The 15,547-nt window shown below is 40.9% G+C and overlaps 1 protein-coding gene across 4 annotated transcripts in view; it reads left to right on the top strand.

The window, feature by feature from the left end:
- Positions 1-752: 752 nt before the first annotated feature.
- LIMA1 (LIM domain and actin binding 1) overlaps positions 753-15,547 on the top strand; it is an 89,389-nt gene continuing 74,594 nt past the window's right edge. For all 4 annotated transcript variants that reach the window (XM_041735915.1, XM_041735912.1, XM_041735914.1 and 1 more), the window contains exon 1: positions 753-899. The gene's annotated coding sequence lies outside the window, so the exon portion shown is untranslated. The remainder of the gene's footprint in view (positions 900-15,547) is intronic.

Genomic DNA, 15,547 nt, shown 5'->3' with positions numbered 1-15,547 from the left:
GAAGGGAGGGGAAGGGAAGAAAACTTGTGATCTAAAAAAAAAAAAAAAGAAAGAAAACTTGTGATCTGAAACCTGACTACACTTGCGGTCCAGGGAAAGGAAGGCCACCACCAGCGGGGTGGGGGGGGGGGGCAGAGTCTGGGGCAGAACGGCCGACCGCCAGGCCCTCTGGGCGTACTCGGTCCTGGACACAGCTCCAACCCCAAGCGTGGGAACGATAACGGTTAGAGCTGTTGGGGCACCGGATCTGCCGTCCGACCGCCTCACTTTCACGAGGAAGCGTGGCCCTAGGGCGGGGAAGCGACCTGACGAACGTCCCCCGCGGCTCCGGCCGCGACGCCGACACGCCTCCTCACAAACACCCTCTCTGCACAAAACTTACCCCGAAAGCACCAGGAGTCTGGGTGGGGACCGACCTACACTGAGCCCAGGCCAAACCTCCCAGTCGCTCCCGAGTCACACCGCGGAAACTGCGCGCCCGAGTTAAGGCCAGAGCAGAGCCGCGCCACGCTCGAGGCTTTCCCACAGGAGCCTGGATGTCCCACAGGGTCGCCCGGAGAACGGACGCGGCCCCGTCGGAAGAGCAGCCACGCCCCCGCCCCCCCCGACGCCAACGCCGCGCGCGGCCGAGCGGACCGAGCCAGCCGAGGACGCAGGGCACGCAGCCGGCGGCGCGCACGCACGCCCTGAGGCCGCACGGGAGGCCGGCGGGCGTGCGCGCCCCCGCGGCGGGGGGCGGGGCCCGGCGGGGGCGGGGCGGGGCTCGGCGCCGGGGCGGGGCGGGGCCGCAGGCGCTGTAGGTGTTGCAGCTGGGTCGCCGCGACAGGTGCGCGAGGCAGAGCGCCCGGGACCCGCGGCGGGGCTGCCGGCAGCAAAGAGGAAAGACCGATTTTAGCCAGGTAAGCGCTTCCTCTGTCTCCACGGCCGGAGAATGCGCGAGACCCCGGCTGCCCTCCACGGTCTCTTTCTCCCGCGCCTTCTGGGGCGGGGGCAGCCCAGGAAGCGTGCACCCCTCCCCCCTCCTCCCGAGAGAGATAGAGAGGGAGGGAGAGTAGAGGAACCGCTCGCTGATCCTGGTTCCTCTGCTCTTTCCTCACTTCTGGCTGCTGCGCTGGTCCTGGGAGTAATTATCTTGGGGCCGAACCTTTGCTGCCAGAGGGCGGGAGCTCATAGGACCAGCTCTTCCATCGGGAACTCTCTTTTCTAGCTAGATACTACATTTTTGGTGTAGTGGAGGAAGGCGGCAGTTCTTCAGAATTCAAAATAGTCTCCTGGGGAAACATTCTGATACTCAGCTGCTCCTTTCCAAGCTGTTCCCTCCCTCTTCGATTCCCCCCCACCCCTCCCATTCTGCCAACCGAACTCTAAGACACTGACACCCCTTTGAGGTATGTTGAGACCATAGCAGTCCTTGCAGCCCAGTGTCATCCTGCAATCGCTATCGGGCATATATCGCTGGCACCTGTCACCGACATACGTAGGTGTTAATATAAGGTAATTGTACACCCGGGGCTGCACCTCCTGAGCTTGAAGTTGTAGGTGCTAGGAGCCAACCATCTGGCGTCTTTCCTTGCCTCCTTACTGGTGCGCTTACAACAACGAGTTTAGCTGATCCCGGTAAGGGATATTTGAACTACTATTGTCTTTCACCTCATTCTAGCTTTCAAAAGTCTTGCCTAATCCAGATGGTTCTACTGACTTGGCCTGTTGAGTTAGTTGAAGGTACTCAGGGAGTTATCAGCCTTAAGACAATACCCCTTTAGGGGAGAGGTCTTTTGCATTAAGTGTTCTTTCTTTCACCACTGTTGATTTAAGTGGTTGAACGGAATACTTTTTTTTATCCTCACGGTTACTACTGCTATTCACAAATGACAAACATTTTAGGAGCCGTGAAATAACTTTCTTCTGAGATCTGATGTAAACGCAAAAAGAAGATGACCCTGCCAAACATATTCTAAGTTTCTGTGGAGTGATAGCCTGAATGAAGGATGATGGTGTCTTAGGTAGATATTCAAAAAGCTATAGAATTAGCAGGAAAAAAAAAAAAACCCCACAAGATTTGCATGCACATGTATTTCCTTTTTTTTTTTTTTTTAATTTTTATTCATTTATGATAGTCACACAGAGAGAGAGAGAGAGAGAGAGAGAGAGGCAGGCAGAGAGGCAGAGACACAGGCAGAGGGAGAAGCAGGCTCCATGCACCGGGAGCCCGATGTGGGAATCGATCCCGGGTCTCCAGGATCGTGCCCTGGGCCAAAGGCAGGCGCCAAACCGCTGCACCACCCAGGGATCCCTGTATTTCCTTTTTTTTTTTTTTTTTTTTTTAATTTTTTATTTATTTATGATAGTCACAGAGAGAGAGAGAGAGAGAGGCAGAGACACAGGCGGAGGGAGAAGCAGGCTCCATGCCCCGGGAGCCTGATGTGGGATTCGATCCCAGGTCTCCAGGATCGCGCCCTGGGCCAAAGGCAGGCGCCAAACCGCTGCGCCACCCAGGGATCCCCCTGTATTTCCTTTTATTAATTTTTTTTTTTTTTGTATTGACAGAACAGTACGTAACATGGTATTAGATAATTACGTTAGGAACTTATATCATTTTCTGGACAAAACATTTATCAAGTGCCTCTTGTTTCGTCAGTCCTACTATGGATTCAAAGTTCCGAACATCCCTTTACTCTAAAAAAGCTTAATTAAAATCAAATGGATTAGGCAAAAATCAGCAGATACAACGTACAGGTTTGTTGAGATTAGTGCTGTACGAGAGATCAGCCCAGAGTGCTGTGGGTAGATAATACAGTTTTAGAAAAATGTCCCTCGGGATCCCTGGGTGGCGCAGCGGTTTGGCGCCTGCCTTTGGCCCAGGGCGCGATCCTGGAGATCCGGGATCGAATCCCACATCGGGCTCTCGGTGCATGGAGCCTGCTTCTCCTTCTGCCTGTGTCTCTGCCTCTCTCTCTATCTCTCTGTGACTATCATAAATAAATAAAAATTAAAAAAAAAAAAAAAAAAAAAAAAGAAAAATGTCCCTCTTTGGGTGCCTATGGCTCAGTTGGTTGACCGTCTGACTCTTGATCTAGGCTGGGGTCTTGATCTCAGGGTTGGGTTCTGGTCCTACATTGAGCTCTGCGCTGGGTGTGGAGCCTACTTAAAAAAAAAAAAGTCCCTCTTCTACTTTTCCTTAAAACAAAATAAACAATAATAACAAAAAATTTTTTAAGTATTGTGAATTATTTTCTTCACATGTTTGTCTCGCTCTTCTTTTTCTTTTTAAAGATTTTATTCATGAGAGATACAGAGGGAGAGGCAGAGACATAAGCAGAGGGAGGAGCAGGCTCCCTGCAGGGATCCCAATGTGGGACTGATCCCAGGACCCCGGGATCATGACCTGAGCCAAAAGCAAACACTCAACCACTGAACCACACAAGTGCCCCTTGCTTATATTTCATGAGGGGTGTTTTGCCAAAGGTATGGCCTTTTGAAGATGGGGTAAGGACCTATGCTTAATTCTGCATCCGTTCAATAAATAGTTGGTGGAGCTGTTTTTCCACTGTTTGGGATCAGGCCTCTAAGTGTTGTCACCATGTAGTCCCTGAACTGTAGAGTTTCTGGGAATAGCTTATTGGAAACAGTAGTGAAACAGTGCCATTTTGAAAAATTGCTTCATTGTGTAACTTTATTTAACTTGGTACATTCAGATTTTGTTCCAGACTCTGGTTAAAGGTGGGCCAACTTTCAACCTTCTAATAATTCTAAAAAGAGAAAGTTTCAGAAGTGAAAATAGTTCTTTAACAGCACATCTTGATGACAGAGGATACTTTTTCTTGCTAAGGTGCCTTCCAAATGCTTCTTTCTTTTGAAGGGGCAACAGGATGGGCAAATGAGTGGAGGAAAGGGTTAGAAATGTTTGAAGATTCTTTGCAGAGTTTTGATGATCTGAAGTCTATGGTAGTCAAGCACTCTTCATGTAACTGCAGGCTTTTATTGCCTACTGTGTGTCAGTGATCTAGTGTACAAAAGATGAACATGACAGAATCCCTTCTGTGTAATTATGTTTTTCATTTTTCTCATTTGTTTTTTGTTTTTTTTGTTTATAAGTAGGCTCGATGCCCATCGTGGAGCACAATGCCAGGCTCAAATTCAAGACCCTGAGATTGAGACCTGAGCTGAGACCCAAGAGTCGGATGCTCAACCAGCTAAGCTACCCAGGCGTTTTTGGTTTTTTATTTTTATTTATTTATTTATTTTTTATTTATGATAGAGAGAGAGAGAGGCAGAGAGGCAGAGACACAGGCAGAGGGAGAAGCAGGCTCCATGCACCGGGAGCCCGACGTGGGACTCGATCCTGGGTCTCCAGTATTGTGCCCTGGGCCAAAGGCAGGCGCCAAACCGCTGCGCCACCCAGGGATCCCCTGGTTTTTTAAATAGAGATTCTGAGTTAATAAAACAGATAGTGGTTGTCTCATTTGGTAATTTGAGCCATGGTACTTGATGAACACATTTTTTGACCTTCTTTTCTTTCTGTTTACACTCTAGGAAAGTGGTCTCTACTAGAAATTTTTGGAAAGCCAGTCAGTATTTGCATATATTTTGGGTATCTACAATGATTATGTTGTTTCCTTAAAATGTTTTCAAGTACAGTTTTAGTGATTGTTCTTCTTAGAGTTTCAAATTCTTGGCTTTCCTCTGATATTTTTCAACAATCAATTGTAATTAGAGCTTCTGTACCAAAAAGGTTCATCAAAGACCTATACACCCAAACACAAAAGAATGTTGAGAGTATGGGAGATCATCAGACATCTTTGCCATAAAAGGCCACATAACCACAAATTGGGAAAATTTGTCACTGTTTATGTTGACAACGAAACTAGTTTTCAGGTGTTCCTAATTCCGTACTCTCAGAAATAGGTGACTTTTATTTAGATTGGAATTGTACTCTTTCAGCAGATAGGAAAATGTGTGACTTGTCGAGAATTTCCATAAAAAAAAAAAAAAAAGACTTTTTTCTTAAGGTTGCTATGGTCTTTCACTGTGTGTTTTGTGATAGGAAGTTAAAGTACTTTATTTTGGATTGTGTACAGTAATCTCCAGGTGATGTTAAATTACTTAACACAGACTCTCAAGGTTCTTTAGTAACAAATGAATGGTTGTAAATTGAGTAGTTTCTTACTTAATGATTGGGGAATTGAGATTCTATGGTAAATGGTACTCTTGGTAGGATGTGTTTATTGTGTGGCTGTATGCAAAGTCCTTGAGAGGCAGTCAAGTTATTGTGCAAATGAAGATCTCTTTTTATTAAAAGGACAAGATTTGACCTAATAAGCAATCCATTATTTAGCATGTCAAATGATTTTTTATACTTGAAAATGTTTCTAGAGATTTCACATGTGCAGTCATGAGAAGTTAACATGACACCATGATATTTCACATTCTTGTTCTTTTCTTTTTTTAAAATTTTTAAAAAATTTTTATTTATTTATGATAGTCACAGAGAGAGAGAGAGAGAGAGAGGCAGAGACACAGGCAGAGGGAGAAGCAGGCTCCATGCACCGGGGGCCCCGATGTGGGATTCGATCCCGCGTCTCCAGGATCGTGCCCTGGGCCAAAGGCAGGCTCCACACCGCTGCGCCACCCAGGGATCCCTTCTTTTTATTTTCTTTTAAAGAGTTTCTTAATAATGCTACACTGAATAAGAACTTTCATCTTTAAGGGAAAAAAGATGCAACTTTTTGTGCTTTTTTTTTTTTTAAAGATTTTATTTTTATGTAATTTCTCCACCGAACATGAGGCTCAAACTTATGACCCCAAGATCAAAAGTTGCATGCTCTACAAACTGAGCCAGCCAGGTGCCTCCTCCCTTTTTAAAAAAGATTTACCTGCTGTACTTCTGATGACAAGCGTGGAGCTATTTTTTCTCTTATATATCCTGTAACAGAGCTTACAGTATGGAAAACTTCATAACCCTTCAAACATGATTTTTCTTGCCAATTTTTCATTACCCATAGATTAGTAATCCTGGTATACTTTTACTTGGTTTTAGATTTCCACAATCTTTTTCCCCCCCCCATAAACTGAAATTTAATCAAATGGCCCAGGACTTCTTTTCCTCATAGTCACTTTCACTGAATAGGTAATTTTTTTCAGGTTTGGCTTTCACCTCCAGCACTAGAAGAAACCTGTCTGACCTTGCATTATACCCAGTGATTTCTCTGTAATGCCTCTGCCCTTGCTATCCTCCTAATCCTTTGGCAACGTTTGACCAAGTGGACAACTTTTTTTGTTCTTACTTTTTTTTTTTTTTTTGTTCTTACTTTTACTTGGCTTTCTTGACATGACTTTACCTGGTTGTCCATCTTCTAATCTAACCACTTCCTCCCATGCCCTTCACTAACTCACAGTCTTTTTTGCCCCTTAAATGTGGGTGTTTGCCATGGTCCAGCATCCTGTTCTTACTATACAGTCTCCCTGTGCAGTCTGATCTATGTGCATGGCTTCAACTAACATATCTCCATCTGAGTGATTTGCAGATTATTTTTTAAACCTCTTTTCATATTATATGTATATATATATATAATTCTTGTTTTATTTTCACATATACAGACATGCATATCCATTTAGAAGATAAGAATTATATATGCTTATTATAGAAAACTTGAGGAAAAGTAAATTCTAAAGAAGGTAAAATATTCCATATTCTGTTCCAGATTGGTGTATATCCTTTCAGTCTTTTTTTTCCCCTTTGATACACACAGGTTATTGGGTCATCTTATCACAGTAGATATAGTTTTGTATCTACTTTTTCACTTTACATTATGTTATAAGCTTCCATGGCATCAAAATTATTTGAAAAGAATTATAATGGATGTTCAATATCGTATTGGTGTTGCATAATTTAACTCTATACATCAGTATTTTGATTTTTACAACATTATTAACAAGTGAAAAAATTGAGAACAAATTAATGCGTAAATCTTTGTACAAATCACTCACTATTTTCTTAGGTTAGATTTCCAGAATAAATAGGGAATAGGGAATCAAAATTTAAAAACACTAACACTGCTGTCAAATTGCTTTTCATAGAAATTAGACTAATTAACATTGTCATCTGCACTGATTGTGAGTGCCCATCTGAGTGTGTCCTTCATAATACTGGATCTTATTTTTTTTTATCTTTATTGACTTGTTAAGCAAAAGTTATTTAACTTGTATTTTATTACTAATAAGAGTGAACATTTTTCATATATTCATTTCCATTTCAGTTTCTTCTGTGCATTGTCTTTTGGTTGATCCATTCCCATTTTTATTTGAGTCTTACATTTTAATTATGTTGTTTTCTGTCTGGAGTTCTTTCTTTTATTTGGGACTTTGGGGGAGGGAGTACAGATATTTTATTAGGCCAAATCGAATAAATGGAGTATGAAGTGGAAAGTGTATATAGAAGTTGAAATTGTGGCATTTTAAATGCCTGTTGGTGTGAGAAGCCAGAGCTTGTGATTGTTCGAGCAGCACTGGAAAATGGAAAAGCTGCTGACCTGAAAGTCAGGATTCTCAACTTGGGAACCAACCACTTGATATCTTGGGCAAGTCATTCATCCTCCCTGAGCCTTTTCTGTAAAGTGGGAGGGTTGGGTTATTGATCCCAAAGTCCGGACAGCCTCTGTACTAAAAGGATGCCTTGCAAGACAGATCTCTCTAGACACTGAAATTATTTTTTTGTCCCATCCTTTACCCTTCACCCAGTTTAGATATATCGAGCCCAGGAAAAAAGGCTAGATGCAGAAAAGGCAATTTTTCATACTGGTAGCAAGGCTAATGGAACCTAGAGGCACTTTAATGTGTTTGTGCTCTCATAACAATAGAAGTTGCAAAGACTGGCATTTTTGAAGCACTCCCATAGATTGACACTTGGCAACCTAGTTACGTAAGTCAGAAAAGCCCTACTGATCTATGCCACAAAGCCCCATCATCTCTAATGGATGTAAAGCAAATCTCATTTTATGACAAGAGATTTTACGTTGCCAAGCCAAGTTACTTAACAACTTCCACTATTCCATACAGAAACTATTCTTAGTTGGTTTGTTCCTCTGTCATTTGTATAAGCTCTTTATTTTAAGAATATTAATTCTTTGCCCTATGGTCAAATGTTTAGTTATTTTGCCTTTACATTTTATGTATGATATATTATTACTTATCTATAGATAAGTAATCTTTGGCTTTCTTTTGTTGCTTTTACATTGAGAAGTCTTTTGTCATCTGAAGATGGGTTAAGTATTCACTTTGATTGCCTTCTAATTTTTATTATTTTTACTTTTTATAATTCTTTAATTTGTCTTGAATTTACTTAAGAGTACTAAAGCAGTATGTTTAGTGCGTTTGCATAGCTTCTTGAGTTCCAGATCCATATTTCCAACTACCTGGCAGATCATGTGGATATTCTCTATGTACCAGGCACTTGTGTCCACCTCATTTCCGTAAGGAGAAAGCTTGAAGTTGTCTTGAACGCCTCAGTCCTCTTTTCTCATATTTAATCAATCACCATGTTTGGTTGATTCTACCCAACAATGATAATGGCTCTTTGTCATTGTTCTAATTCATAACACCCCCCCCCTTTTTTTTTTGCTACAGTCCTTAGAATTGGCTTCAGTTTTTCCATTTTAGTTCAGAGTTGTCATTAGAAAAAAAAAAGTACAACACTGGTTTTCAAAATCTGGTTTCCTTGATTACCTGCTTTAGAATCACCTGGGTGTTGGTTAAAAAGGTAGGTTTCCAGGTCCCATTTGGACTTACAAATCAATATATTGATTTGTATATTTATTTGGGGGGAATGGGGCCTGGGAATCTGCAGTTTTAACAAGTACCCCAGGAGATTCATTTACACACTTAAGGGGAAACAAAGCCCCAAATAAATTAAATCTAAATTTCTCTAAATGCCACTCAAGACCCCTTCTCCCACACCCTGACAGCCTATTTTTCCAGGCTTATCTCCCACATCACTACCCACCCACCTGGCATTGTAGCCATGCAGTGATTCATGGCTTCCTGGACCCACCCTGTCCCTTCCTGCCTCTGTGCCTTTGCTCATGCAGTTCCCACAGCCTCAGGCTCCTCTCCCTCCTCCCAGTCCTGCTTAAATCCTTTTCCTTAAGAGCTCAAATAAAATGCTCCTTTAAAAAAATAAAGCCTTTTAAAATTTCTTCTGTTTTAATCAGTGGCTCCCTCCTCAGTCATCACTTGGCATTTCGTTTTAATTTTGTTTTCTTACCTCAGTACTGTTACTATTTATGAATATTCCTTCCTTAAAAGATTAAGTGTGAAAACTCTGCCTTTCCTTTTCATTCATAGCCATTATACATAAACAATTTTCATAGAGTATGTGAAATATATCTCATTTTGCAAGCACTGTTACATAAAATTGTTTGGCTTTGCCTTACACTAGAATAAAATTAAGATCTTTGACCACTGCTTATTTAATTTGGCTGCCACTCAGCTTTGTCATCATCTCATACTTTTCATTCACTCCCTACCCATATTATTCCTGCCTCAGGGCCTTTGTATTTGCTATTTCTTCCATCTTGAAAACTCCCACGTCTCTTCTCTCCACCTGGCTGGCTGCCTATCTCCTCCCCATCATTCAGGTTTCAGCTCAAATGTCATTTACCCAAAGAGGCCTTCCCCAGACCACTATCTAAAGCATCTGCCCCTTTTCCTACCACCATTCCAGTTACTCTCTATTTCCTTCACTGCACTAATCACAGTATTTAATTGTCCTGTTTGCCCAATAGAATGGAAGCTTCATGAGAGCAGAGACTTTGTCACTTTTAACATTTATACCTTTAGCAAATAGAGCACTGCTTGACACATGTAAGTCCTTAATAAGTATTTGTTTTATGCATGAATAAGCCTTGAGGATAAGGCTTAGGTTGGTTTGCAGTTCAAAGTTTGGTGTTGTTTAATGGACAACAGCTGATATAGTTCTATCAGGGTTCAGAAGAGGTTGCTACCTCTGAGGATTTTGGAAGGGAGCAGGACAAATGGAGGCTGTAATCGCCAGGATTCAGTTCCCTCTGAGTGCAGGTTTTCCAAGGTGTTCCCAGGATCCAGGGCACTATTTTAATACTACTGTCAGCATCTATTTCCAGGATTGTTACTCCTGCCCATACCAGTCTTTTAGCTCTCATTACTTTTTTTTTTTTTTTTTTTTTAAGATTTTATTTACTTATTCATGAGGGACAGAGAGAGCCAGAGACTTAGGCAGAGGAAGAAGCAGGCTCCTGTGGGGAGCCTGATGCAGGACTGGATCCCAAGACCCTGGGATCACATCCTGAGCGAAGGCAGACGCTCAACTACTGAACCACCTAGGTGCTCCTCATTACATTTTTAATAGCAAGCAAAACTGGAATCCAACTGACTAGACAACTTACAACTAGATCCAGCCAACTAGAATCCAGGTACTGAAAGTTTTCTTCTGCTTTTCTTCTCTAGAAGAAAAATAAGAAAGCTACGTAGGATCCTCAAGGAAAGATGAAACTATCTTCATTGTATTTACTATATGCCTATTGACTTGAAAGATTTTTAGCAACAGCTTCAAACAAGGGGTTTCTTGTTAATATCTGGTTGAATCAGACAGTCGAAATCATCAGTTCTAATTTCCAATTTCCTTTCAGTGGGTAGACTTACTCTTTAATTCCTTTTTTTTTTTTTCTTGAAATTGGCTGAAATCTTACTTAAAATAGTTTTTATAGCAACTTACAGTTTTCAAAGTACTTTACTTTTATTCTCTCATTTAATCCTCACAACCATCTCTGGGTGCCTGGGTGGCTTAGTCAGTTAAGAGTCCAACTTTTGATATTGGCTCGGGTCATGATTGGTTGTAAAGTCATGCCCTGCATCATCGGGATCCTTGGAGGAGCATGGAGTCTGCTTAAGATTCTCTCTCTCTCTCTCTCTAAAAAAATAAAACAACAAAAAAACTGGTAATCCTTAAGACTATCCCTTGTGAATATGTTTTTGAGATGAAGAAACTAAGACCCCCCCCAAAATTGATTGACTTTCCCATGCCAACTAAAAGACCACTATTCAATAAATGCCTCTCAATAACTTTTTAGAACAGCACCATAATTTGAGGTAATTTTTAGGAGGTAAACATTAAAATGTGGTTAAAACATTAACATTGTTTGTGACAATTCCCTAAGAAATAAGATGCATAGCATTGATTGGGATAAGTAGCAAAATTTTATCACTTCTATGGCTCTGTGGTTTATAAGTCTGTTTGACCAGCTTCAGCTATGCTTGTCCTCGATTAAAGCATTGTTCTGGGTTAGCTTCTCAGATTTGTACAGAAAGGAGAGATTAGAGAACTTGCCTAGAGGAGAGTCACTTTTCAGTAAACCTGTTTTAATTCTCTTGCTTGAAGGGATTTGGTTAAATTGATCTGAACTGGCTTTTCAGATTGAGCAAGTCCTGAAAAAAACAAAACAAAACAACACATCATCTAAAATTTCAGATAAGAAGAATGGAAGCCAGGCCCTTCCTGGAAATGGCCAAGCGTGAAACTAAGAAGCCCTGTATTTGGAGAAAACTCGATTAATTATTAAGGACAAAGGACTGGTATAAGGAGGTTGTATCCTTAAGGGAAGCCGCCTTCTTAAACATACATATTTCTTCGGCTTTGACATTGTAAAGCAGACTTAATTTAGCTACTTTGTCTTAATTAAGCACCTAATTGACAAGATCTGTGAGCATGTGGTTTCTAGACATTCAGTTATGTGGTTGGGCCTTTGTTGAGATATGTGGCAACTGAAAACTAGCATAATGCTGTTTTTTATTTATATGACATATTGATTGAGCCTCTGTACCCTACCAGGCACTGATATATTTTTTAAAGATTTATTTATTTATTCATGATAGAGAGAGAGAGAGGCAGAGACAGAAGGAGGGAGAAGCAGGCTCCAAGCCGGGAGCCCGACAACGTGGGACTCAATCCCGGGACTTCAGGATCCCGCCCTGGGCCAAAGGCAGGCGTTAAACCACTGAGCCACCCAGGGATCCCCCCAGGCACTGATATTTGATGCATCTGATGTTAAAGCACGTAATGGTACAAAGGCTGAAGGAGAAACAGGCTATTCAGAGTAAATCTATGCTTGCTGTAATGGTCTTAGTTGACTAAATTTCCACATTCTTTTTCTGATTAACTATGCCTTTCTCCACTTTTCACTTTAAATTTGAAGTTACTGACATAATTATCCTTTTTTTTTTAACCTATTGATAGAGATTTTTATTATGTATGAAAAATACTGAAAAAAAAAACCCCTCAATCCACTAGATTATGTTTGCCCTTACAGTAAAGTTAATTATCAACTGGGCAGGGGGAGGAGGAAGAAGAACCAAGCAAATATATAACAAATTAAATTTGAGAGAGAGGTAGAATCAAACTTGCAGTAGATTGGGTAATTTTTAATTTAAAGGAGAAGAAAACAGAGATTAGGAAGATTCTTAGGTGGTTCTTTGTGACCTAAAAATTTTAGACCCAAAATTGTTTTTATTTTTTTTAAGACTTTATTTATTTGAGAGAAAGCGAGAGAGAGAAGAGAGAGAAGAGAGAGAGAGCGAGCAGGAACAAGGGCAGGGGCAGAGGGAGAAGCAGGCCCCCTGCTGAGCAGGGAGTCCCATGCAGGGCTTGATTCCTGGACCCTGGGATCATGACCTGTGCTGAAGGCACGTAACCGACTGAGCCACCAGGGGCCCCCAATGGCTGTAATTGCACGTTACTCTTTTACCTATCTAAACAAGATATGTGAAGGTTACCACAGTTATGTAAAAAGCTAATTTGGGTTTCCAAAGTACAAGAAGATAAGATATTAAAATTGATGAATAAAGTAATAGAAGCCATGTTGCATGTTGATTTTTCATTTTCTATTTAGAGTCTTTACAGAGGTATTGAGAACACCTAAAATTTGACCCTTATGCAGTGAGAGAGATTTGAGAAAGACTTGAGATTTGAGCATAGACTTTTGGGTGCAGAGAAATGGTGTCAGGGTTTTACACAGATCTGGTGTTCCTGGTAGTTACTGCCAGTTTCTCAGAGATGACATTAGAGATTTTCTTTTCTTATTACTGATGTAACAAAAATAAGTTGACCCTGAAATACAGGGTACATTAGCATGGTTTATTCTCTGTGCTAGAGGTAATTTTATTTTCATCTCAGTCTCCTAAAAAAAAAAACGAATGTTAACATTCATTTGACCTTTCTGGGCCTCAGTTTCTTCATCTGTAAAGTGGGACAATAATATTCTAAGTGTGTTACTGTGAGGATTAAGAAACTTCTATGTGCAAAACAACACAGTATGGTAAGTGTTCAGTAAATGTTCACTATTTTTATTACCACCACCACTATCACTTTATACAGTATTTATTTTAGCACTGAGCTAAAGGAACATTTTAGAGATGATGTGCTAAGACTTAGAGTAATTTTCTGAGTGTTACCCAATAAGTTAGTGGTAGACTCAAGATGTCAATTTGAGCTGAAAGGGGCAGAGTGGGCTTAGATGTAGAACAGGCTGGGACATTTGAATTAGCCCTTCTAATTTCAAGATACTTAGGATAAGACTGGCCCAGACCACCCCCAGATACCATCTGTCAGACTAACTAGTTGTATGATCTTGAGCAAGTTATTTAACCTTTCTGAACTTCAGTTTCTTTCCCCGTAAGATGAGAATATTTGTTTCATGGTATCGTAAGTACTAAGGGAATAAAATCAAATGGAATGAATCACCGTGCGTATGACCAGTGCCCAATAACCGATCCCAGGCTTATGCTAAGGTGGCCCAGATTCTTTACCTGATTCTGATACAGTCCATCTGGATGGTGGGTGATTAGGGCTAGTGTCTGCCTCCCTGATGGGACCTAATAACTCTAGGATCAAGCCAAATTTAAGCTCCCAAAGCTGTTTTTACATTGGAATCGTAGGGGACTCTTTTAAGAAAAATTAGAAGTGGGGGGCACCTGGGTGGTTCAGTGGTTGAGTGTCTGCCTTTGGCTCAGGGTTGTAATCCTGGGGTTCTGGGATCCAGTCCCACGTCAGCCTGCTTCTTCCTCTGCCTATGTCTCTGCCCATCTCTCTGTGTCTCTCATAAATAAATAAAATCTTAAAAAAAAAGGAAAAGAAAAATTAAAAGTGTTTGGATTCCGCATGAGAAATTCAGATTCCACAGATCCAGATATTCAAAGCACCCTCTCCAATCCCTCCCTCACCTCCCTCCTCTCACCCCCTGGCACAACTGAGAAGCATTAGATTGGCTAGTTGAAGGTAGCAGCTGAAGTGATCTTAATGCTTGGATTCTCAGTGTCAGGCTTCTCCCAGGATTGTGCTCTGGTGGGAATATTAATGAGCAGTCAAGGGGTGGGTGCCCTACAGAAGGGAACTCTATAAAAACGATCTCATCTGTATAGTCAAGCAACATTTCTGTTTGGAAAGAATATTAATGAGATCTGGATAGGAATCAGACACCAGGAAAAGACAGCTGCTGTGAGAGGCAATTTGAATTGTACAAGGAGTTACACGTGGTATTAAGAAAGTCCTTCTGCAACTTTAAAATGTAATTAAGTTGTAGAGCTAATAAACAATTTATAAACAATGTTTAAAAAAAGTAAATGTAGTTTCAGAAAATAAGTGTGTTGAGGGCCCCCCCCCCCCGCACACATTTGAAAATATGTTCAACCTTCCCCATGATTAAAGGAATGAAAACTAAAACAATAATGTACCATTTTTTCACACATCTAGCAGATTGGAAAAAATCCAAAGGATTAATCATGCTCAGTATTCATAAGGATGTGGAAAATAGTCTTTCTCATATAGCTAGTGGTTCAAATATAAATTGATGCAAAATATATGTATAAATTGATGTAACTTCTTTGGAGGAAAATTTGGGAATGTATATTAAAATTTTTAATGCATAGTCCTCTTAAACTAGAAATGCTGCTTCCAGAAATTTATACCATAGATGCACACCTCCAAATAGGCAATGGTAGAAACATGTTCATTTTAGTCTTGTTCTTAATTATGAAGAACCTACAGCAACCTATGTATTCATTGACAGGGGCCAGGTTAAATAAGTTATAGACTGTTGGGGAGTGAAATTGTATCTGGTACTGAAAGGCTGAGGTAGATCCAAATGTCCTCCTGCATCTATGTGTCCTTCCCTATATGTCCTCCTCTTGTGTGTGGTAAGATGTCCAAGAGGAAATAAATAATTGCTGAATAGTACATTAACATAAAATCATTGTAATTTTTTAAAAATGTAGGTGTTTATAAGTTGGCATTAGTATCTCCATGCCTCAGTTTCCTGATTTGTAAAATAGTCATCGATATAGTATCTCAAGAGTTGTTATGAGGATAAAATAATATATTGTAGAATGCTTGGGACAGTGACTGGCCTATTGTGCTGTGTGCTATAATTATCACGTATAGATGATATCAGAAAATTTTTACTACAAAGTATGACAGGTTACCTCTGGCAAGTCAAATCGTCTTGAGGGAAGGGGTATACAAGAG

The sequence above is a fragment of the Vulpes lagopus genome, chromosome 21, assembly GCF_018345385.1.
Source record: "Vulpes lagopus strain Blue_001 chromosome 21, ASM1834538v1, whole genome shotgun sequence".
NCBI classification, from domain to species: Eukaryota; Metazoa; Chordata; class Mammalia; order Carnivora; family Canidae; genus Vulpes; species Vulpes lagopus.
Note: the sequence above shows the minus strand (reverse complement) of the source record. Positions and strands in the feature narration are given on the sequence as shown.